Genomic DNA, 25,807 nt, shown 5'->3' on the forward strand with positions numbered 1-25,807 from the left:
AAGAGGGTAGATCTTAGTTTAAGCGTTCTTACTATGAACAAAACGAAACAACACACACACGAAACCTCAGAGTGACACAAGGAAACTTTTGGAGGTGACAGACATGTATGTTCCCTTGATATTGTGGTGATGGCATCATGAGTGTATGCATGTTTCCAAACTTATCAAATTGTATACATTCAGTATGTGCAGTTTATTGTATATTACTTATATCTCAGTAAAGCTGATTAAAAAATGTTTATCAAGGAGGCACGGGTTATAAAAGCTTGAGAAAGACTAATGTGAAGGCATGAGCAGAAGTAAGCATTGGTTCAGTGTTGCTTTTGGGATATTATGGAGCAAAACCGTTCATCTTTCTCTGGTTGATAAATAAGGTCCTCACTGAAGCTGTTTGAGGATCTCTGTTTCTGGGCTTTGGGAATCAGGCCAGGTCTCAGTCCCCAGAAAGTGAGAATGAGGAGGGGCCAGGGTTGATACTGTTCCTGATGCATCAACATGGGCAGAGATGGGGAAGTGCCTGGGACACACTAACCAGTATTCATGGAGTGTCTGCAGGTGCAGGGCTCCTGCACGGTGTTGGGGCTAGTGGGGGGTTGTTTGAAAAATAGAAAAGTCAGCCCCAGCTTCTCAAGACATTTCTGTTCTAGCAGGAGAAAAAGACACTCACCAGTGAAGTGAGTTCAATTCCACAGGTATTGATTGAGAGCCTACCATGGGTAAGAAAAACACTCTGCTTGAGAAGTAACTTGAGAAACATTGCAAGATGACACATCAGTGTGAATCGAATGAAACAGGACAGAACAATCCTATACATTTCGCTGTGAGATGCAAACCCCCAGAACGCTAGGCCTGCTCTGATTAGGAAAGGCTTCGAGGAAGAGGTGACTGTGGGTCATGGATATGGTGGCTGCCTCCTGGGGGAGCCTGAGAAGTGGGCTTTTGCTCCATTACCAGCTAGGCTTTGGGCAATGTGAGAAATGAAGGCTACCGTATGTATAGAAGTTTCTAATGTTTTCACCACCTAATGTGGTTCTTTTTATTATTTTGGCCCCTACGGACACTGTGTTTGGAAGAATTGTTTCTACTAGTCAAATCTACCTGTAACTTGAGACCCAGATCTTATTTGCTTGCAACTGAGGTATTCATTCAAAAAATATTCACTGGACGCTGGACCAGTTGATTTAGGTTTGGTACTTTATGGCAGAAAACTCAAATTAACAAATGGCTTAAGTGAGACAGAATTTTATTTCACTCTCATATGAAAGAAGCCTGGCAGAGGACAGCTCAATGCCTGTAAGGTGGCTACACAATGAAAGGACACAATTTTCTTCTCTCCTGTTCCTTACTGGATGGCTTCTGTGCCCCCACCCCGGTCACCTCATGGTTCAATATGGTTGCTGGAGCTCCAGCCATTATGCCTACATTTTGGACAGCTGGACAGAGAAAAGGGGAGAAAGAGGCAATAGGTGTATATAAGCTGTCTTTTAATGGAGGTCCCCAGGAGCTGCCACATATACTTATCTTACATCTCACTTACATCTCAAAATTTAGTTACATGGCTAAACTTAACTGCAAGTGTGCCTGAGAAGTGTAGAATGTAGGCTTTGTTCTGGGTAGCCATAAGTCCAGCTGAGACTGGGGATTGTATAAGGAAGTAGAAGAGAACAGATTTTGGGGTGGGAAGCTAGTAGTTGCTGTCAAAGGTGACTACTAGGAACCACACGCCAGACCATGTACTAGAAGTGGTATGTGAGACAGTGATTTGCTCTGCTTCTACCTCAATGGTTTTTGAACTTTAGTGTGTGTCAGAATCACCTGGAGGGTTTGTGAAAATAGGTTTCTAGATATCACCCCTGAGATTTCTGATTCATTAGGTTTGGAGGTGAGAGACTGAGAATTTGCATTTCTAGCAAGTTCTAGATGCTGCTGATGTTGCTGGTCTGGGGATCACGTGGATACAATGCCTTAGGTAAGGGGGTAGCAACCCATGGCCCCCGGGTCAAATCCAGCTGAGTAGTTTCGAAAGAGACTCTGTAGCCTGCAAACCCAAGGTATTTATTATCTGACCCTTTATGGAAAAGTTTACCAACCCCTGCCTTAGATAAAATCTGATTCTAAACAATCCCTAAGGAAGTGTGTATGGGACCCAGCATCCCATCCCATCCCGGCCACTAATTTTCTGTGTGCCTTTGGGAATCAACTTCCATTACCCTGTCTGAGACTCAAGCGCCTCACTTTGTACTGGGGGCAGTGGGAAAATGATGTCAAAAGCTCCTTCCAGCACTTCTCTGATGCTGCAGAGAAGCTGATTCTACAGCTTTGCAAAATGGCAGGCACTAGCTGAATACACTCCATTTTGCTGCCGAGCTGGAGTTATCTTTGTGTTGTTTGTAAAGGTGTCCCCTTCACTACTTTTGGAGGAAACATATTCCTTTCTTTTTTTTTTTTTTTGGCGATACGCGGGCCTCTCACTGCTGTGGCCTCTCCCATTGCACAGCACAGGCTCCGGACGCGCAGGCGCAGCGGCCATGGCTCACGGGCCCAGCCGCTCCGCGGCATGTGGGATCTTCCCGGACCGGGGCACAAACCCGTGTCCCCTGCATCGGCAGGCGGACTCTCAACCACTGCGCCACCACGGAAGCCCCCCTTTCTTCACTTTTGATTGACAGTTGACATTTGTCGGAGCCGACATTCATTAGTTCCTACTTTCCTCAGCCAGCTTCCAACATGTTCTGTTCATCACCGTGACTTTTTGGTGCCTTTGCCACTACTAGCCTTCTCAGAGTCAGAAAAGAGGCACTTAGAGTTTATAATGACATATAATATCACACCACCTCTCTGCTCCAGAGTTATTTCACTGGATTTGAGAGTCTTTTTCAGAAACAACAAGGGAGAAAAGTCTCCTTTTGATGGCACCTAGGTCAACCAAAGTGAGACACACAGTCGACTGTATTTAAACGGGAGTGAATGAGTGGAAATGAGTATATAGAGGAATCTATATTCATTTGGATTTTAGTAAGCATTGTGGACCAGTTTCTGCATTGTTTAGGAATTGTGTTTGCCAGTAGACAGGTCTGGAAATGAGTTGCTAAAGCAAAATAGAAGTTTATTTCCTCCTGGGTTAAAGCAGTCTGGGGGTGTGTGGTTCAGGCTGGCAGAGTGGCTTCACGGTGTCATCATACATCTAGACTCCTCTGTACACGCTTTTGTTCCTAAACGCACGGTTTGCATCCTCAAAGTTGCTTCATGGTCCAAAGGAGCTGCTGGAGCCCCACAGCCTTTTGTCAGGACAGTGTATAAAGTTTTATTTAATTCTGTGACTCTTTATTAGCTACAGGAGAAAGTCAAAAGTCCTTCCTCTGTTATTCATACCCTCCACAGTCTGTTGTGTAAGCTCCTTCCTAAAATTATTACTCACTACTGAACTTTAGGCAGTCTTAGAATACATTTTTTTCTGTCTTGCCCATTATCTCCAAAAGATATCTTCAAACTGCCCACCACCACTGCAAGCTGGGGAGTGAGTGTTTCCTTAATTTTTGTACCCTAGATACCTCACCCTAACCCAGCCCTGACCCAAGTCACCATTGCCTCTCACTTGGGTGAATGCTCTGGCCTCTAAGCTGGTTGCTTCTGCCAACGATCTTTTCCTCTACAATCCATTCTCCACTCAGCATCCAAGGAAATCTTTTAAAACAAGGTAATCAGATCCTGTTATTCCACTGCTTAAGCTGCCTCAGTACTGCCCCCTGGACTTAAAGTGCGACCCCAGTGACCCAGGGTCTATGAGGTCCAGCATAACCTGGCAGCTGCCCCATCTTTGCTTTCATCTTCTACCTCTGCAAGCTCCTCTCTGGTCATAGGGCCTTTGTGTTCTGAATTTTCTGCATTGTGGTTCCCCAGGCTCTTGCGTGGCTTGCTTCCCATGGATTGTCATGCCAAGGGTACCTCTCCTCTCCCAACCACGTTTATTTATTTCTTTCTTTATTTTTGGCTGTGTTGGGTCTTCGTTGCTGCATGCAGGCTTTTGTCTAGTTGCGGCGAGCAGGGGCTACTCTTCATTGCAGTGCCTCGGCTTCTCACTGCAGTGGCTTCTCTTGTTGCAGAGCACAGGCTCTAGGCACACGGGCTTCAGTAGTTGTGGCATGCGGGCTCTAGAGTGCAGGCTCAGTAGTTGTGGCGCACAGGCTTAGTTGCTCCACGGCATGTGGGATCTTGCCAGACCAGGGATGGAAGCTGGGCCCTCTGCATTGGCAGGCAGACTCTCAACCACTGCGCCATCAGGGGAGTCCCCTCACCATGGTTTATCTCTACCATATAGCCCTGTGGACTCCCTTCCTGGCAGTTATCTCAGTCTGTAACTGTCTTGTTTATTTACCTGCTTCTTGACTATTCCTGCCCACTAGAATATAAACTCACGAGGGCAGAGACCACATCTATCTTTTTGCCCAGTGTGTTCCTAGCACTTACCACATTGTCAAGTGTGTCATAAGCACTCAGGATTTGGGGAACTAATGAGGGAATAAATGAATGAATCAGTGTATAAAGACTTAAGCAGATAAATTAGGAGTTCTTATCCTGGGGTTCATGGGCCCTCAAAGGGTCTGTGGAAAGAATTCAGTGGTCTGTAAACTTGAAAGTGGGAAAATTACCTATTTTTACTCACCCATAACTGAAAATTTTATTTCCTTTGATTTTGAATGGTAGCAACGAACCACACTAATTTGAGCAGTTCTCTGATTTTTTTTACCAAGAGAAATCACTTATATTTTCATATCACATTACCATGGTTGCAGATATCTTAGAATTATTGTTTACTTTCATCAAATTACTTTGAAATGACAGTAGTTAGTAAACATAGTATAGATCTTGTTATCTAACATTTCAATGGGAGCTTATATACATATCACAAGTTTGTTTAAAAATATTGTTATGACAGTATTTTGATATAATTGGTTTCCTTTGTAATTCGGCAGATTTTCAGTCATCTAACAGCTTTGTTCTGGGAAGGAATCTGAAGGCTTCACCAGCCTGCCAAAGCGGTCCTTGGCACAAAAATGTCAAGATCTCTTGGAATGAATGAATGACCTCTGTACTTTTGTTTATTGAGAACCATTCTAAATGTAGACCCCTACCCCCCTTCCCTCGCCAAGCACCAATTACTTAAATCCCAATTATCCAATAAGCCTTTGAAGCCTGCACTGGGCTCCTACTGCTCTGAGAGTGTCTAGTGTTTACTCATTTATTTGGCAAACCCAGTAAATCCCTTATCCTGCATTAAGCCCCTTTGGGAGGTGATGTTTCACTTCTATGAGCCTTCCCAACCATAATTAGTGCCTTGGCCCCTGCAGTGTTATAGTCTTCTTCATAGAACTGAGTTTTATCCTTCGTGGAATTTAGCACAACTTATAAATACATATTTATTTGTATGATTATTTGTTTAATGTCCATATGTACATTGGGGAAGAGACTGCTTATCACCTAGTGGAGGCTTCAGAGCTTCTATATTGAAAGGGCCTAAGTGCCACTAATATGTTGTGGGTGGCAGGGATGGCTTGGGAACTTGCCTTGAAGCTCAATTTTCTCAGCAAGCCCATTGTGTTTATTTAGATTATATTTATACTTGGAGTCTGGTGATATTAATGGGGATATTAGCATGCATAGGAGGCAAAACCCATGACATTTTGCTACTGCCATTGTTACCATTGTATACCTAGCACTCAGAGCCATGCCTGGCACGTAGGCTCTAAATAAACCATGGATGGATGGAATGAATGGTTGATGAGGTGGATTCTTTGGGGGTTGGTTAGTTGGTAGGTTTACCCGTTGGGGCTTGGAGAGGTGGAGAGGGGTGGCTGGTGGGAAGAGTTTCGTAGGGCTGCCAAAACAAAGTACTGCAAATGTGGTGGCTTAAGACAACAGAAATTTGTTTTACCAGAGTTCTGGAGGTAGGAAGTCCAAAATCAAGGTATCGGTAGGGCTGTATTCTTTCTGAGGCCTCTAGGGAAGGATCCTTCCTTGCCTCTTCTAGCTCCTGGTGGTTGCCAGCAATTCTTAGCCTTCCTTGACTTGTAGATGCATCATTCTAATCTCTGACATCATTAGATGACATTCTGCTGTGTATGTGTGTCTCTGTTTTCTCCTCTTATAAGGGCACCAGTCATTGAAATAAGGCCCACTCTCATTCAGTATGACCTCATCTTAACTTAGCTAATTACATCTGCAAAGATCCTGTTTCCAAATAAATAGGTCATATTCTGAGGTTCTGGGTGGACATGACTTTTGGGGGGAACACTATTCAATCCAGTACAGGTGGTTAGAGAGTTGACGAGATGGATGTGTGGAGCAGTAGAAGGTAGTTGAGTAGGTGAATGGAGATGGAAGGGAGGATCAAGGTCGTTGGAAGTGTGGAAGAGTGGATGGGTGAAGGGTTGTTGTATGGATGCGTGGAAAGATGTAGGATTGAAGGGATAGAGGGTGGAAAGTTGGATGGGAGGAAAGGTGAGTGGAGGGATGGATGATTGGCTGGTTGGATAAATGTAGAGGTGAATTGATTGGATTATAGACATCATAGTAGAATTCGTGGCATATATGTTTCTCTTCTCTTTATTACCTAGTATGGCAGCTTGCATTTAGGAAGTGCTTGTTAAATATTTGTTATCTGGTTTTCTCTGCACAATTTCTATTCATTGGAATGACTACTGACAGCTCTCTTAGGCTGTGAACTTCCAGGGGAGAAGGGTATATGTGTGAATTTACTTGATGCACCGTCCACTCTGGGTCTATGTCCAGCCTACAATGTGCTTCTGGTGCCTAAAACAACTCTAAGAAAGAAATACCGTGTTGGGTATAATTCCCGCTGTTCAGGAATAAAAAATATACAAACACCACTATTTCATATCTCAGTATATTTTAAAATCTTAAACATGATGTTAGATAAATATGCCTTAGGCATGTACAATTGCTTTCATTTTTTCAGATTGGACAGGGGTAATGTTATAGTGTTGGTGATTCTAAAGTTTGGGTATTGTTTTCTGTTGAAGGTTTTATTTTGTCTAGGGAAGAGCTTAGTTGAATTGCAAGGCAATGATTCTGGTTTTGTCTATGTAAGTGATTGAGTTTGCCAATGCTCTTTTAATAAGAGGTTTGCATGTTGGTGCCAGATGGATTCACTTCATCAGATGCCACAGATCTTCTCAGATGCTTTGTCTGCTCAGAGCATTCATTAGTGTTGGTCCAGATATCTCTGATGAACTCAGAAGTCTCAGAGGAGTCATATCATTGTGGTTGAAAACTTTTCTTTGTCCTTTAAAAGAAAAGATCTATAAATGCTAGAATATTTCAGACGTACAGAGAAGCAAAGAAAATAAAATAACAAACACCCGCGTACCAAACATTCAGATTTAACAAATGTTAACACTTTTATCACGTGTATTTCAGATTTTTAAAATGTAAATAAAGGTGTTGTCAAATCCTGCTACCTTGGTTCCATTCCCTTCTCTCTCTCATCAGACGAAACCACTAACCCGAAGCTGACAAGCATGTTTTTCCATATGCTCATGCAAACCTAAAGAGTATATTGTATTCGTATTTTCAAGCCCTTTATAAACCGTACTACATTGTATATATTCTTCTGCAATTATTTTTTTATTTAATTGTATCTTATCGAGATTCATCTATATTTAAAAATATAGCTCTAGTTTATAGCATACATTGTACAGATGTATACAGTTTTTACTTACCCTTAAACTGAATGTTGGGTACCTTTTTTCTTTTTTTTTTTTTTAACAAGAAACAGTGAAGCAGTGAACATCCTTACACATATGAGAGGTTTTCTTAAGAATATATCCCTGTGGGCTTCCCTGGTGGCGCAGTGGTTGAGAGTCCGCTTGCCGATGCAGGGAACACGCGTTCCTGCCCTGGTCGGGGAAGATCCCACATGCCGCGGAGCGGCTCGGCCCGTGAGCCATGGCCGCTGAGCCTGCGCGTCCGGAGCCTGTGCTCCGCAACGGGAGGGGCCGCAACAGTGAGAGACCCGTGTACCGCAAAAAAAAAAAAAAAAAAAAAAAAAAGAATATATCCCTGTAAGTAGAGTTTCTGAGTCATAGGATGTGGGCATCTTCAGTATCACTAGAGATTGCCAATATGTTCTGCAAAATGACTGAGCTAGTTTATGCTCCCACAGCCAAGAAGGAAAGACCCAACTTTCTCATATTTTTTTCAAATCTTGGTATTATTAATCTTGTCCATTTTCGCTTATATGATAGGTGTGAAATGGAATCTTATTATTGTTTTCAATTTGCATTTATCTAATTACTTGGGAAGTTGAGCATATTTTCATGTCTGTTGGCCATTTAGGTCTTCGTTTCTATTGGGGTGATCATTTTTTTCTTATTGATTTGAATGTATTTTTTTATATGTCATGGATACTAATTTTTGAATCTATTAAAAGTATTGCAGAATTTCTTTACAATCTGAGCTTTCAGTTTGTCTTCCAATTTTATGTATTGGGTCTCATAATTTAAAAAATTAAAAATTTTAACAAATACAAATTTATTGAACTTTTTCTTAATAGATTTTGCTTTTTACATCTTAAAAAATATATTCCCTACCCCAGTGACATAAAGATAGATACTTCAGAATGTAAAGTTTTGCCTTTTACGTTTAGATATTTATTCCACCTGGAATATATTTTGTATGTGTTGTGAAATAAGGATTTAATTTTATTTACTTTTCATGTGGAGAGCCAATGACTTCAGCACTATTTGTGGAATATCTCACCATTTTCTCCCAATTTTCAACAACTCCTCAGTGATATAATTCTTTCTGGATTCTCTGCTTTGTTCCATTGGATTATTTGTTTATCCTCATACCTTTTTCATACTGGTTGGGTTTTTTTGCATTAATGTAGCTCTATAATAAGATGATTTCTGAGAGGGTAAGTGCTTCTGTCTTGTTTGTTTTAATCATAATTTCCTTTTCTCTTCATAGGCCTTTATCCTTAGCTATAAATTTTGCACTCAGTTTGTCGTAGTCTATAAAAAATTCTATTGATTACCTTCATTAATTAATGTGGTATTGAATTTATAGATTAATATAGAGCAAATCAGCATTTGATAGGAAATCTTCCTATTCATGGACATGGTGTACAGCCTTTTCACTTGTTTGGGACATATCTTAAGTCATTTAGTGAAGTTTTAAAACTTCATAACTGTCTCACATATTTTTGACATTCCTGAGTGCTTTATAATTTTTTAAAAAGTATTTTCAGTGGGATAGATAGCTCTAGCCATAGATAAAACATTTTCTATTTGATAGTTACTGGTGTGTAGGCACATTATTGTTTTCTGTGTATGGAGGTTATTTTGAAAATATTCTGAATTTATTATTAGTTCTCATTATTTACCTGTAAATTATCCTAGATATTTCCATGTAGGCAATCATATTGTCTGTGAATGTTAATATTTTCTTATCTTTCTAATGTTCTTATTTCTTAAATAATCTTTCTTGACTGATTACACAGACAAGGACTGCCAGTTCAGTGTTAAGTAGAAGTAAAATATAAGGACTTTATATGCATCATCTGATTTAATCCTCACTATTGTCCTATGAGATGTGTCCATTTTACAGATGGGATAAATGAGACTTGGACTGATTATGTGAATAGCCTAAGGTTACCCAAATAGTAGGTAGGCTTATGGCAGCCTGGCTCCAGAGCCTTGGTTCCTAACTACTATGTAACACTGCTTAAAAAAAAAAAAAAAGCTGTATGGGGAACTTCCCTGGGTCCAGTGGTTAAGACTTCACCTTCCAATGCAGGGGGTGCAGGCTCGATCCCTGGTCTGGGAGCTAAGATCTCACATGCCTCGTGGCCAAAAAAAACAAAAACAAAAAAAACCCCAAACATAAAACAGAAGCAATATTGTAACAAATTCAATAAAGACTTTTTTTTTTTAAGGGATTTTTTTTTTTTTTTTAATTTTTATTTATTTATTTATGGCTGTGTAGGCTCTTCGTTTCTGTGTGAGGGCTCTCTCTAGCTGTGGTGTGCAGGCCTCTCACTATTGCGGCCTCTCTTGTTGCAGAGCACAGGCTCCAGACACGCAGGCTCAGTAATCGTGGCTCACGGGGCAGGCTGCTCCGCGGCATGTGGGCTCTTCCCAGACCAGGGCCCGAACCCGTGTCCCCTGCATTGGCAGGCAGACTCTCAACCACTGCGCCACCAGGGAAGCCCCAATAAAGACTTTTAAAACAGTCCACATCAAAGAAATCTTAAAAAAAGCTTTATTTAAGTGTAATTTATATGTAAAAACTGTACATATTTAATGTACACAATTTGATGAGTTTGGAAATATGCATACAACTGTGAAACCACTAACACAATCAAGGTAATAAACATATCCATCACCTTCAAGAGTTTCCTTGTTCTCCCCTTTTTGCGTGCAACACTGCCTTTATAGTCTTCTCCTTTGTACCCCTAACCCTATGCAGCATGCTCACCCCACAGTAAGAGCTCAGTCCACCATGGCTGAGTCAGGAGATCTGTCATTTAGCTAAGTACCTTTTGTCATTTGACCACTTGTGACTCAGTTTCCTCCTCAGTTACCAAATGTGCAAGAAAATCCTTGCCCTTTCAACTTGACGGTCTCAGTTCTACCTACAGAATTAGTCCATGTCTCTTCATCCCCACTGCCGGCTGCCCTACACTGGGCTACCCATCATCTCTTACCTGGACTACTGCCACAGGGACTAACCGATTTCCTTGTGTTCTCTCTGCTCATCCCAAATTCATCCTCCACCCCAGCTGAAGGGAACACGAAGCTTTTCTCAGACAGCTGCACCCAGGGACTCTGTACATCAGGCCCCTCACCTCTCTATCCCTGTTCTCAGATGTTGCTGCATAAGCAATTATGTTCTCTTTAGAATTCTAGGTGATGCAAAGACTAGCATAGCATACAGGCAAACAGGTGACCTGGCTCAGAGCTTAGATTAAAACACCCTTTGTCTTTTAAGGGCATGAGGTTGAGGTTTTTACCTAGAACTCTTTGAGGAGACCTCTGGCTCCACTCCTTCCTGGCCCTGATCAGCACTACAGGAGGTACGATTTAGATGAGGTCAAGGGGTCTAGTCTTGGCTCCATTCTCTCCCCAGGCCAATCCAACTTAACGCAAGTTTTGGTCTCTTAAAATTCCCTGTGAACTTGTTGCTTTGCCTGCTCCAAAGACATCAGTGACTCTACTCGGCTTGTGGCTTAGAGTCCATAGGAGAGATGGGATATAGCAGGAAAAACACAGGCTTTAGAGGTACAAACATTCAGACTCTGATCCCAGTTCTTCTCTTATTAGCTGTCTGTCTCTGGGCAAATTAAATTAAAATGGGACATCCTTGTAGGATTTTTGTGAATATTAAAGCGATATATGCAAAATGCCTAGAGAATCTGATATGCAGCAGATGCTCAATAAATATACATTACCTTCGTTTTAGCCTGACATGTAAAAGTCCTCTAAGTCAAATGAGCCCTTCAATGGTATCCTCTGCTACTCACCTATGGAAACCACCTGTCCCAGTCCATCTGATTTTCTTGAATTTGGAAAGTTCCAGGTGAAATGCCTCTACCCCACCTGTCCCCATCTACTCTTTCTGCAAGCGTGGCCCTGAGCTGTATCAGAATCACCTGTGGGGCTTGTTCAATGTGCAGATTCTCAGGTTTCACCCAGACCCACTGTCTGATTTTACTGGTAATGGGACCCAGTGTCTGCATTTAGTAGAAGCTCCCAGGTGGAGACTTGCTGCCTTAACAAACCCTTCTTTACATCTAGCACGTGGCCCACGTCTTCCAGGAGGTCCTTCCCACCAGCCAGCCCTGGGTGACCTTGCCCTCCCCTCCAACTGTGAGACAGGTTGTGTCTTTGCCCACTCCTCTCCCGGGCAAGCCAGTGTCATTCCTGTCCCCTCAGGCAGATGGTGAGCCAGCTGGGCTGGTGTCTTGTTTCCAACTTGACTCTTCCTGTTGGACGATAAGTAGAACTTAGCAAGAGCGTGGCAGGGAGCACAGGCTTCGTACTTATCCAGGTTCAAATTCCAGCTCTGATCTGATACACCTGGCTCAACCTCCGCAGTCTATTTTATATATATATATATATATATATATATATATATATTTTTTTTTTTTTTTTTTTTTTTTTTGCGGTAGGCAGGCCTCTCACTGCCATGGCCTCTCCCATCGCGGAGCACAGGCTCCGACCGCACAGGCTCAGTGGCCATGGCTCACGGGACCAGCCGCTCCGCGGCATGTGGGATCTTCCCGGACCAGGGCACGAACCCGTGTCCCCTGCATCGGCAGGTGGACTCTCAACCACTGCGCCACCAGGGAAGCCCTATATTTTTAAGTTTATTTTTATTGAGAAATAATTAACATATAACTTTGTGTAAGTTTAAAGTATACAACATGTTCATTTGCTACCTTTATATATTGCAATATTGATTATCACCGTAGTGTGAGCTGACACCTCTGTCACCTCATATAATTATCATTTCTTTTCTGTGGTGGGAACAATAAGACCTAGTCTGTTAGCAACTTAGAAGTTTATAATACAGCATTGTTGTCTATAATCCTATGCTGTGTGTTATATCTCCAGGACTTATTTATGTACTGGTTCCAAGTTTGTGTCCTTAAACAACATCTCCCCAGTCCCTCACCCCCACTTCTGGTAACCACCATAGTACTCTCTGTTTTTATGAGTTTGGCTTTCTTAGGTTCCGCATGTAAGTGATATCATACAGTGTTTGTCTTTCACTGTCTGACTTACCTCACTTATAATGTCCTCAAGGTTCATCAGTGTTGTAGCAAATGGCAGGATTTCCCTTTTTTCCACGGCTGAATAAGAGTCCACTGTATGGATAAACTACATTCTGTGTATCCATTCATCTGTTGGTGGACACTTAGGTTGTTTCCACATCTTGCCTATTGTGAATAATGCTACAATAAGCACGGGAGAGCATGTATCTCTTCAGTACACTGTTTTCATTTCCTTTGGATAAATATCCAGAAGTGGGATTGCTGGATGCTGTGGTAGTTCTGCTTTTAATTTTCTGAGGAGCCTCCACACTGTTTTCCATAGTGGATCCTCAGGCTTAACTTTAAAGTGGTGTTAGCTTTGTCCACCTCGCAGGTCTTGAGGGGAAGACTAAATGTAATAGGTTCTTTGAAAAGTAGTTTCCTTTTCTCTCCTATTCCATATGCGGAATAGCTTAGATCATCACGGGAATACATCTATCATTAGGATTATATTTGTGTTATTTTCCTCCACAGTAAGATTTAATAGCCTCACAAATTTCCTGACAACATGTTTTCGGTGTGCGTGATATCTTCTGGCCTCAATTCTTGTCCTTTAGGGACTTATCTTTTCAGTCCATTATGATTCTGCAGTTTTCCTACTGAAGTCATCAGTAAAACAAGTAGCTTGGGATCTCAGCACAAATGAAAGAGGTTTTGTTTTGTTTTGTTTTTAACATTTGATGGTGATCTGAGAAATGAAAATGCATTGTTATGAGGTCCACATTGCTGCAAGTGCAGTCTTTATAAGATACCCATCTAACTATGTCACCCCTCTGCAATGTAGACAGGTTTTGGGAAACAAAAACCCTACAAGGTTGAAGTGGAGAGAGGAAGTGAGGAGAGAAAGTCTTTATGGATTGAGATATTTTGGGCCACTTAGAGCACCAGCCCAAGGGGGTATGGACTATTGCTTGCCCATTCCATAACCTGGGGAACGCTCGTGTCTGCAGGGCACAGTGCTGGGGTATATCAGCATTTGGGACACTGATGTCTCAGTCTGTTTCCCAGGACGGAGGGACTATTCAGCAGGTACGGATCTATCCAGGTATAGTTTTTGAGTACTAATTCAAGTTCAGAAATCCAGGCAGTTTGCAAGCAACACATCCCCACATATGTCTTCACCAATGAAGGCTGGGCTTGTGCTTGGGGCAAGTGGGAGAAGCCTCCTTCTTGCTGTTGTTGACTGTGTTTGGAAATTGGTGGGTGACTGAAACTTATTCCTGCAGGAAAGTTCTAGGAATCAATGCAAAATACATGCCTGAGAATTATCCCTACTGAGGAATGAGGTAGCTGGGCTATTTATACTCCCGTGTCCATTAGGCATCAGTTAAAGACTGTTCCAGGGTGGAGTATGCATGGTGGATCAGAAGTGTCCAGGCAAAGAGGGGCCTAACATCTGCAGAGTTGCTCTCTAACAAAGATGCAGGTGTTGGTTCTTGGAAGTCAAGCTGGCCTTGCTGAAATGGTAAGAAGATCTGAGGGCATTTCAGTGGAGAACCAACAGCATCTGCATCAGGTGTGGGACTCAAGTCTGTATAACAGTGGAACAAAGTGAGGAAGGCTAACAGGAGCTAAGGTCCTAATTCCTAAAGCCAGATAATAATCTTTGAACCAGGAGCACAATTATAAGCAAAGCTAACATGTATTAAGTACTGATGGTATGCCACGCATTTTGTTAGGCTTTTTGCACTCATTATCTTATTTAAGTCTGAAGATGCTCCAGAGAGGTAGGCTTTCTCATCCCCATTTTCTGGATGAGGAAGCTGAGACTGAGACAGTAATGCCCCAGGCAAGTAGAGAGGGGAACCTACATTTGAATCTAAATCTGTGATCTATCTGCTACCTAATAATGGTTGTGATAGTTTTACAGTTTTAAAAAAAAAGATTGTTTATGTAAGAATGTAAATTCCTTCAAGTCATGGAATAAATCTTTTCGTTTGTATGTCCCCATTGTCTACACCGGTGTTTTTCAATGAGGGGCAATTTTGTCCTTCAGGGATGAATGTCCCCCCTTTGGCAGTGTCTGGAGACATTTCTGGTTGTCATGAATGGCCGGGCATGCTGCTAAATATCTTACAGTGCACAGGATAGACCCCGCAACACGGAACTGCCCAGCACAGAATGTCAGGAGTGCTGAGGTTGGGAACCTGATCTACACACGCTTAATATTTATTGTCCATCTTAGTGGAATGTCTGACTGTTGGGTGGTGACTGTAGATGTGCCGCTCTTCAAAGGGTGGAAGGGGCTGAAAACGAAATGGTACTCGTGAAGACTTTAGAGTTCACCAGGCATTTTCATATGCACTATCTCATTTGATCATCATAAAATCCCAAAGGCGTGCAGAATTGATGGGATTACAGTTGTAAAGATGAGGGAAATTAAGTGACTTCTGAAGACGCCAGAGCTGTGTGTGTGGAGCTGCTGCTTGAACTTAGCGCTGTCTGACTCCGAATCCAGGGCTCTTTATCCCACACAGCTTCTCAGTGCATTTAAGGGTGATGTTTTGATCTACTTACGAGTGAGAGAGGCAAAGTGGGTGGTTATGGAGAAGACAGAAAGATGTATCAGTTAGGATGATTGTGGCTGCAAGTAATGAAATCCCAACTCAGATATGTTTTGTTAATAAGGACATTGTTATCTCATGTAACAAAAAGTCTTGCGGTATGGCGGCCCTTGGGTTGGTTAAGTCACATTGGGGAGCCATGACTTAAAAAAATTTTTTTTTCATCTTCTTCATCCCTTTTGTTGGCTGGCATCCTCAGGGTGTTTATAAGATGTGTGCTACAGTACCAGGTGTCAGATCTAGACATGTCAGCAACCAGAAAAAGAAGAGGGGCCTTCTATTTCATAGCTTCTTAAGAGTGAAAAAACATTTCTTAGAAGCCCTCAAGGTGCCTTTCCCTGGGTCTCATTGGTTTAAACCAACCAATCACTGGCTAAGGCAATGGGGCTACCATGTTGGTTTAGAGCAGTGGTTCTCCATGGGGGCAGTTTTGTCTCCCTCTACCCTAAGGACAATGTCTGGAGATATTTTTGGTTGTCACAAAAATGGATGTTGCTACTAGTATCTAGCATGCAAGGGCCAGGGATACTGCAAAATATCCTACAATGCACAGGAGAGTCCCCACAGGAAAGAATTATCTGGTTCAAAATATCAGTGGTGCAGAGGTGGAGAAACCCTAGTGTAAGGCAAAAAGGATTTCTTCCCGAGCTTCATGGAGGAGAGGTAGACATCTGAACAAAATGGAAGCTCCATCAACGTGGAAGATGGAGGGGCATAGAAGTTGGAAGGACCACTAAGATGATCTGCTGCAGAAGGACTTTTTGCACATTTTTTGTGACTAATGTCATAGGAGACATGTGCAGCTCTTTTCTACAAAACATCTCTGGATGCCTCTGCCAGACAGTGCCATGGCCTGAACAGGCCATTGGTCTGACCCAGTCTGGCATTTCTTATCTCCATCAGGCTTGCTGCCAAACCCTGAGGATAGGATGTTACCTCTGGCAGGAGATCAGTCAGGATTAATTGATGGTGAAGCTGTGCCCCACTTTGAACCTCTCTCTTCTGCAGCCTGAGCTGTGCAGACCAGTTTTCAAGAGGCCTGAGATGAAGCCTGTGATGCAAAACGATGTGAACTAGCCAGAGACCCCTGGTGAACATAAGGGAAGGAAGAACGGTTTTAACTTGCTTCTTTTGGGTGGAAAGAAATAATTTCCTAGGAGAGGATATCTTTATTATTATTACTATTACTGGTGTCTGTATTTTTAAAAATGCCCCTTTGTCATATTGAACTCCTGGGATACATTTTCATAGGCCAAACCTTATCAGAAACCCTGAGTCAGGTCTGCAAACTTGCAATGCAAGGCACCAAGGGAAGCTTTGGCCAATTGGCAAGGAGCTGTTGCCAACTTGAAGAAGACTATGACATCAGCTAATGGTGCCCAAAAAATGTTTCTCAAAAGAGTAATTTTTGTACCATTTTCTGCCAGGTGATTATGTATAGTAAATGTTTAATTCAAGACCAGTTTCTTTGCATTACTCAGTAATTCCATTGGCCGTTGATTGGGGAATGGGTAACCTGTTTAATGCTTAACTGAACATAACAGTTGTCACACATTTATGTACAAATATTTAAATGCTTGCCTTGAGGTTAGAGACACAATGGTGAAGAGAATCCATTCCTTGCTCTTGGAAACTCACAGTCCAAAAGAGAAGACAATTTCAAACATACTATTGCAATGTAGTGGGCTGAGACCTGTGATAACTGTTACAGAAACACAGCAGACATTGGGTATCATTTGAACCATAAATGTACTCATCCATTTCATCAAGATTTATTTGGAGAACAGTATAGAGGTTCCTTAAAAAAACTAAAAATAGAATTACCATATGACCCAGCAATCCCACTACCTGGCATATACCGAGAGAAAACCATAATTCAAAAAGACACATGCACCCCAGAGTTCATAGCTATTTACAATAGCCAGGTCATGGAAGCAACCTAAATGCTCATCGACAGACGAATGGATAAAGAAGATGTGATACATGTATACAATGGAATATTACTCAGCCATAAAAAGGAACGAAATTGGGTCATTTGTAGAGACGTGGATGGACCTAGAGACTGTCATACAGAGTGAAGTAAGTCAGAAAGAGAAAATCAAATATCATATATTAACACATATATATGGAATCTGGAAAAATAGTACAGATGAACCAGTTTGCAAGGCAGAAATAGACACAGATGTAGAGAACAAACGTATGGATACCAAGGGGGGAAAGCGGGGCAAGGGTGGAGGTGGGATGAATTGGGAGATTGGGATTGACATATATACACTAATATGTATAAAATAGATAAGTAATAAAAACCTGCTGTATAGCACAGGGAACTCCATTTCACTGTACAGTAGAAACTAACACAACATTGTAAAACAACTATACCTCAAAAAAAAAAGATTTACTACTAATCTAATTAGATTTACTAATTTACTACTAATACTACTAAAAAAGATTTACTACTACTAATACAAACTGTTGGTACTTGGGGACTTGAAAGTATGTGATTTTTTACATAGCTGATTTCCCAAGGGCTTTTCAAGAGCAGTTAATCATAAAGCAGTTAAGTTTCTTGTTTTATTAAAGATATATACAGAACACAACGATAGTCTAAAAGCAGAGTGACTTAATTTGGGGGTTTTGAGATGTTGTTAAGAAAGACTTCACAAAGATTGAGCAAAAGCATGAAGGAAAGAAGAGGTATAAAAGCGGGCAGGCAGGTCAAACTTGCCAATGCAGCAAAAAGCCATATCGACATGATTTCAAAAATAATATTGCAGCCCCTGCCTGTTGATCAGACAAGATGAAACTGTATATTAGGCACCCACATTATGCCTAATACTTTGAGCTGAGCAAGAGAAGAATTTGGCACAGGGATTTGATCTTAAGAAGCAGACAGCTGGGCTGATGGGGGCAGGTTAGGATGCTTGAAACAATTTGAAAACCCTTTAGCATTAAACTGTATGGTTCCGGTTATCAGTGCAATAGGGGTTCAGAGCAGGGAGCCTACACCATGGGCTAGAATGATTGCAGAAGTGTTCCCAGCTGAGATAATTGAAGGTTGGTGGTGCCTTTGTAGGATATTGAGAAATAATACCTTATACAGTGAGAAGTGGCAAATCACATCAAGACCTGTCCAGCCTTGGGAGGCTACATGGCAGAAGGCGATGTATGGCTCTATGCAAAGCTAAGGAGTTAGCATTTAAGGTTTGGACTTGCTGCTGATGTAGTCCTGGCTGTCTTCCTGAGTGAATCTTGGGGCGCTATCTCAGCATGACATTTTCGTTGTCAGCGTGGTGTGTTGGAAAGAATGTGGACTTAGAGTTCAACAGGCATGTACTGAATCCAATCTCTCACTAGCTATGTGACCTGAGACAAGTTATTCAACTGCTTTGAGCTTCAATTTCCTCATTTTTAAAATAGGGATGAGAATACCCAAATTGTTGGATCCTGGAGAGATTAGAAATCATCTGCAGGAAGTGTCATAGATAGTGCTTAATGTAAAATGCAGGTAGCCCATTAAATGTAACTCTTTGAATGAGTTGGGATGTGTTTACCTACAAGTAAGAGAATGTGTGTATAAGTTTATTATCGCACATGACCAGAAACTCTGAAGTAGATCAGGCTTTGGAATTGGTAGATTCAGTGGTTCAGTGTCATCATCAAGAACACAGCTGCTTACTTTCTCTACCCTACCGTCCTTGCTGTTGGCTTCACTCATAGGCTGGTACCAAAATGATTTCTGAGGTTTGGGGCATCACATCCAGCCACAAATGTCTGGTAGCACAAGAGAGACTTTGTCTTCCTCTGGCCCCCTTAGGAGTGAGTAAGTAAGCCTTCCCTAGAACCCACCTTTCCCTTAGCAGCTTCCTCGCACTGTACAGCTTTCCAGGATTGGACGAAATTCCTGAACCATGTACCAATGGAGTGTATTAGTTAACTATTGGTGTATAACAAATTATCCCGAAACTTAGCATTTTGAAACAAGCACCTTTATCTCACAGATTTGGTGGGTCAGGAATTCAAGAGCAACTCAGTTGGGGGATTCTGGTTTGGGGTCTTTCACAAGGTTGCAGTTATATAAAGGCTGGACTGAGACTGGAAGATCTGTGGCCAAGATGGCTCAGTCCAGTGGCAGTGGGCAGGAGGCCTCATTTATTCACTCTCTCCATGGGTCTACTTGAGTGTCCTCATGTTCATGGCAGCTGGATTCCTCCAGAGTGAGTGATCCAAGAGAGACAGATGGAGGCCACAGTGCTTTTGTTGATTTCATCTCAGAAACCACCTACTTTCACTTCTGCCACATTCCATTCATTAGAAATGAATCACTGAGTGCACAGGAGGGGATCAGGCTCCACCTTTTGAAGGGGGAGGAGTGTAAAAAATTTGTGGACATATTTAAAAACTACCAAATGAGTAGTGCAACAGAAATTCCATATTGTCTGAGAACAATTTTCTCAGGTCAGGGGTAGAATGCATGTTGGGGAACCAACCACAGGTCTGCCATGCTGTCACTGTTACTCACATAAACAACCCACTGGAGTGCCCACTGTGTTCCTCTCATTGTTCTGGGTGCCGAGGAGCACACAGGGATGAGTTAGACATGGACCCTGGTAATTACGGTACAGGGGGAGTATCAGGTGTGCTGGAGATGACATTACAATACAGAAGCTAAGTGGGCCCCAGGAGAGGGACAGATAAAGTGCCAGAAGGTGGGTGTAGATCACAGGTGGAAATGGTTTACTTCCAATGAGCACATTCACGGAGAGACTTCATGGAGGAAGTGGGATCTGAACTGAGCTCCACGGAAAAGGTCAGAGTTACACATGGAGAGATGGGGATTGACATTGGGGAAGAGCATGATCATACCAAAGGTGTCAACTAGCATTTATTGAGCACCTAATAGGTACCACATTCTGTGTATGTGTGTGTGTGTATCTTTTAATCCTTATAACACTCCTGGGAGGCAGGCAGTATTATCCCCATCTTGCAGATGAAGAAACAAGCTCAGAGATGTTAAAAGTGATCCCCCAGAGGACCTGTAGGTAGTAAGAGGCCCCACTCAGGTGCTTGCCTAAGGGATAATTGTGTTTCAGAGAACTTGGGGGACAATGTCTTGCCTTAAGAAACTTGGCTATCTTGTTCAAAGTCAGGCTTTTATATGATAATTTAGCTTTAGGGAGTAGGTACAGCAGAGTGAGTAATCTCTTTACAAAAGATTTTGTCATTTTATTGAAACTTTACTGAATATTCTCCCTAATTATCAGGCCCACACCCCACTCAGTGCTTTGAAAATATGATTCAAAATTTATTAAGATTAACTTTGCATACCTCTCCCCCTGGAATTCCTACTCTGCATTATACCTCTTGTAGGCTGGGTTGTTGGAACAATTAGCTTGTAAAAATTCACTTGTAAAACTGGAACAGTCTCGTGAAAGAAGTGAGGTCTTTAAATTTGCTTTTTGTTTATTATAAAAGTGATGTTTTATTGAAGTAAAAATTAATTGTTGTTAATTAACACCTGGAACTCCTCCCACTCAGATAAGTACTGTGTACAGGAAGTGCGCATTGGAGGGAGAGGGGAGTGAGTCAGCCATGGTTACTTTGTCAGGATGGTTTGGTGTCAGGTAGAGGCTGGGAAGGGCTTACAGGAAGCAGAGAGAAAACTCCCCTCCCCAAACCTGAGACACAAGGGAACGTTTCAGCCTGAGATTGCTCCTGCCAAACAGTCAGGATGCTTCACCAGGGGCACTGTGGGACCTCCCAGTCTCTCCCCCATCCACAGCTGTATCCTCCCCACAGCTGCATCCTTCCCACAGCTGCATTCTCCCCACAGCTGCATCCTTCCCACAGCTGCATCCTCCCCACAGCTGCATCTCCCCCACAGCTGCATCCTTCCCACAGCTGCATCCTTCCCACAGCTGCATCCCCCCACAGCTGTATCCCCCCACAGCTGCATCCTCCCCACAGCTGCATCTTAGTCTCCAGAATGGCTTTTTGAGGAACAGAGGCAGATGTAAAGAGAATTAGAGGCACAGATGTATGAGTGTGTTGTATGTGTGTGTATCTATGTGAGTGTGTGTGCAAAAATGTGTCGTGTTTTGCCTGTGATATGTGTGTTTATGTATGCGTAGTGTGTGTGGTGTGAATGTGTGTGAGTGTGTGTGTATTTGTGAGTCTGTGAGTTTGTATATACGCTGTAGGTAGGGTTGTGTGTGTGTGTGAGGGTGTAAAAGCACCTATTTGTGTGTGTGTTTGTGTGTGTGGGGAGTGCATATGGTTTGCCTATGGTGTATGTGTTTGTGTATGTGTAGTGGGTGTGTGGGTGGTGTGAATGTATGTGAGTCTGTATGTGTGCTGTGAGTGTGCGGCCCGTGGAGAAAGGACTTCTTTCTCCTTCAGCCCAGCTCCTTCGCAGCTGAGAGAAGGGACCGATTTCTGTCTGGCGCCGGTTTCTCAGAGCTCTTGGCAGAGACATTCTCCTCCCACTGGCCAAGGAGCCAGGAGCTGGGCCCTTGCGCTGACCCCTGGCCCTTCTTCTGGAGGTGCCCCTCCCCTGCCCCTCCAGCCTCTTCCCTCTGCTGCACTCAGCTTTAGGTGCCCCACTGCTCTGTAGGTGGCAGCGTTGGTAAGCCTGGCTCCCATCCTTGCTTCTGGGACGATTAGCTTTAGTAAACGTCTTTAAGACTTAAGCTTTCCAGCTGCATAGCACAGGGAGATCAGCTCGGTGGTTTGTGACCACCTAGAGGGGTGGGGTAGGGAGGGTGGGAGGGAGGGAGGCGCAAGAGGGAAGAGATATGGGGGTATATGTATATGTATAACTGATTCACTTCGTTATAAAGCAGAAACTAACACACCATTGTAAAGCAATTATACTCCAATAAAGATGTTAAAAAAGAAAAAAAGACTTAAGCTTTCTTGCCTTAAAAAAAAAAAAGTCTATCTTTTAAGGTTTAAAAAAGAAACCTAGAGAGTGTGGTTTTAACAAAACAACATCTGAGACCCCGGGGATGGAGAGCGGATTTGGTGCCAGGCTGGAGTGTGAGTCATATATGCTCCTTCTGTGTTTGTACATTCTTATTCATATTCACCTTTGAGTGGTGAGTGTGAGAACAACTGAGAAAACATGCTGGATTCAGGGAAACCTCTTTATGTCCTGGCACCAGGGGGCAGGACCACCCTCTTCCTCTCTCTTTTCCACTCACTTGCTTTTTCATTTACTTGATCCACAAACAGAATGGGAGGCCCCCTCCCAGGCAGGCCCTGTGCTAGCACCAGAGGCACATAATAGAAGCAGACGTGGTCCAGGCTAATTTGGGGGAGACCCAGAGTAAACGCACAGTGAATTTGCACTGTGAGCGATGTGGTGAAATGTGGACGTTGCACCATGCAACCTGGAGGAGGGGCCAGAGAGCCTCCTGGAAGCTCTGCCCTGAGTTTTAAAGGATCAGTTGGAATTATCTAGGCCAGGGGACATTTGACAATGTCTAGGGACATTTTTGGTTGTCAAAACTGGAGGTGGGGAGGAATTTCTACTAACATCTAGTGGGTAGAGGCCAGGGAGGCATCTACCCACTGCACCCTGCTACCTACCACTCTGACCACCCTGCAGTGCACAGACAGCCCTGCACAAGGCAGGATTATCCCAACCCCAAATGATAGCGGTGCCCTGGTCCAGGCAGAGCAGGAGGGAAAGGCATTCCAGGGAGTGTGATGGGGACTGAGAAAAGCTGCAGGATGCTGGGCTTGCCTGGGAGGACGGCTAGGTGGCGGGTGAACTAAGAAATGGGAATCGAGACATTGTTATATGCAGAATAATGAAGACCCTTGAATGCCCTGCTAAGGAGTTTGGACAAGGGGGAGCATTAAAGTGTTTTAAGCGGGGGAGTGCCATGGTCAGATAAGCTTTTTAGAAAGACCAGGCTGCAGACTGAGAGGCAGGTGAGATGGAGCCGGGCAGGGCTGGGCCTGTGCGGAGGCAGAGTGGAGGCTGTTAATGCAGCAAGTGGAGAGGCCATCACTGTGTTTCCACAGAAGGGCTTCAAATCCATTAGTTAACTCAGTGCGGTGGAATGTGGTTATATAACAGGGTTGTTTTTATATTTCATGAAGCAAGCTACGGGAAGAAAAGCCTTGGTGAGATGTGTATCCAACGTTTCTCATGGCTACCAGTGCCCTTTCATTTAAATTACCTGCTAGGTCAGCACATTGCATAATGACATGAGCCATTCACTTTTGCTCACCAGAGCAGAATTCTCCAGTAGCCTAAATTCTGATGCTTGGATTGGTGACGAGGGACATCTATGAGATGATGTGTCATCAAGGCAAGTGAGTTGTTTTTCTCCACAGTATGGATCCTCCAGGGATCAGAGGTTACCTGACAGGGTGTCAGGAGTTGCACTGTGTCCCCCTCCCAAATATATGTAGAAGTCCTTAACCCCCAGGACCTCAGAATGTGACCTCATATGTAGATAGTGTCTCTACAGAGGTGATCAAGTTAAAATAGGGTCATCAGGATGGACCCTAATCCAAAATGAATGGTGTCCTTATAAAAAGGGGAAACTTGGACACAGAGTCAGACACATACACAGAGAAGATGATGTGGAGACACATATAATTTTTTAAATATAGTAAGTACTAATGTTTTTATTATGGCACAAACGGGAGAGTGCTATCTGCAAGCCAAGGGACACTTGAGGCTACCAGAAGCTGGGAGAGAGGTATGGAAGAGCTTTTTCCTCATAGCTCTCAGAAGGAACCAACCCTGCCGACACTGTGATTTTGGACTTTTCACCTCCAGAGCTATGAGAGAATAAAATTCTTTTGTTTAAACCACTCAGTTTGTGGTTCTTTGCCACATCAGTCTTAGGAACTGTTTACAATCAGAGTAAGCAGAGTGATTAAAAAGGGGGAGGGCCTCGTGTATTGCAGAGAGACCTCTTGCTCTCAGTAACACAAGGGAGGGGTTATTCGTGGGGAACCTAACAACCATTCAGTCACCACTTTCACCTGAAGCAGGAGGCAGAAAGGAAATTAAATTCCACAGAAATCTGTTGATTGCCTAATGCAGTCGTCCTCAAAGTGTGGTCCCCAGACCAGCAGCATCAGCATCATCTGGCAGGTGGCGCTGATGGACACTCAAATTTGAGAGTCACTGGCTTAGGTGTGGGAGACCCTGGAGAAGGCAGGGGGTGCTTCATGGGGGAGGCGACACCTGAGATGTGCCTTGAAGGATGGGTAGGGCTTTGGGAGGAGCCGGGGAAGGACATTTCAGATGGAGCAGAGGCAGGGAGGTGTGGAAGCATGAGGCTTATTTAGGGGAAATGGAGCAATCTGGTTTGCCCAGGGGTAGAGTACATATACGAAGAGCAGTGTGAGAAGAAGTAAGTACAGACACACAGTGGGAAGTGAGGAGGAAGCCAAAGATGTTATGTTGTATGGGATATGAAAGCCAGGATGAGTTTATGCCTAATGGGGAGACCTGGCAGGAGTTTCAGGACAGTTACTAGGATGCTGCATCCGTGTGTGATTTGTATGTGTGACACTCAAATCCTTGTTAGGATGCTCCCAGCCAGCAAATCACTGAATACTCGACCAGTGTTTCGCAAAGTGTGGGCTGCACACTGGTGCTTCTTGAGATGAATGGAGGGGTCACACCAACACCAAGTTAAATGGACTGAATCACAGACCCCCTTTTTAGTTCTCTTCCAGTTTTCCAGGTTATGTCAAGGGGAAAGTCTTAGCTGGAGGTATCATTTCTCCAGCACCAGCTTTTCTCCCTTCTTAACAAAATCTCTAAGTAAGTCTCTGGCTAAAGGTTTTCTTCAGGCTCCTGTTTCCGCTAGAATTCACCAGCATTATTTTGTAATTCATTGTATTTATTTTTGTAGCTGCCTTTATGTCACGATGAATGACACTGGTTTTACGCTTATGGTGCTACAAATAAAGTTATATTTCAAAATAAATTAAGTGAAAACGAACTTAATTTGTAAAATATTAAGTTACTAATAACATAGGTGGCTCGCAGATAAGGCAAAAATCACAAAGATGGTTTTGGAATGATGGAAGCTGGGAAAACACCAGTGTAGAATATGAAAAGAAAAGTGTAAGTGGTAAAGAAGGGCATGGTTGTATGTAAGGAGGGTGAGGTCAAATTATAGGGGTTTTAGGGTTAGGATAAGTTTATTCTTCATGCAGAACCACTGAAGATTTTTTTAGAGTGAATGTGATGTGATATCAGCAGTACATACGTGCATCTCTGTGTACATACATGTGTGTCTCTCTACACATATATATGTGAATGTGTCTCTCTCTGTGTCTATACATCTGTATATCTCTATATTTACATGTTACATATGTGTCTATGTATGTCTCTATTATATATGTATACATGCATATATACATACATGTTTGT

General features: G+C 42.9%; 1 protein-coding gene across 1 annotated transcript in view; it reads left to right on the forward strand.

Moving 5' to 3' along the window:
* The window catches only part of GRIN2A (glutamate ionotropic receptor NMDA type subunit 2A), a 372,838-nt gene that overhangs the window by 97,064 nt on the left and 249,967 nt on the right, over positions 1–25,807 (forward strand). The window lies entirely within an intron of this gene.

Source organism: Pseudorca crassidens, chromosome 15 (genome assembly GCF_039906515.1).
Source record: "Pseudorca crassidens isolate mPseCra1 chromosome 15, mPseCra1.hap1, whole genome shotgun sequence".
In the NCBI taxonomy this organism is placed as follows: domain Eukaryota; kingdom Metazoa; phylum Chordata; class Mammalia; order Artiodactyla; family Delphinidae; genus Pseudorca; species Pseudorca crassidens.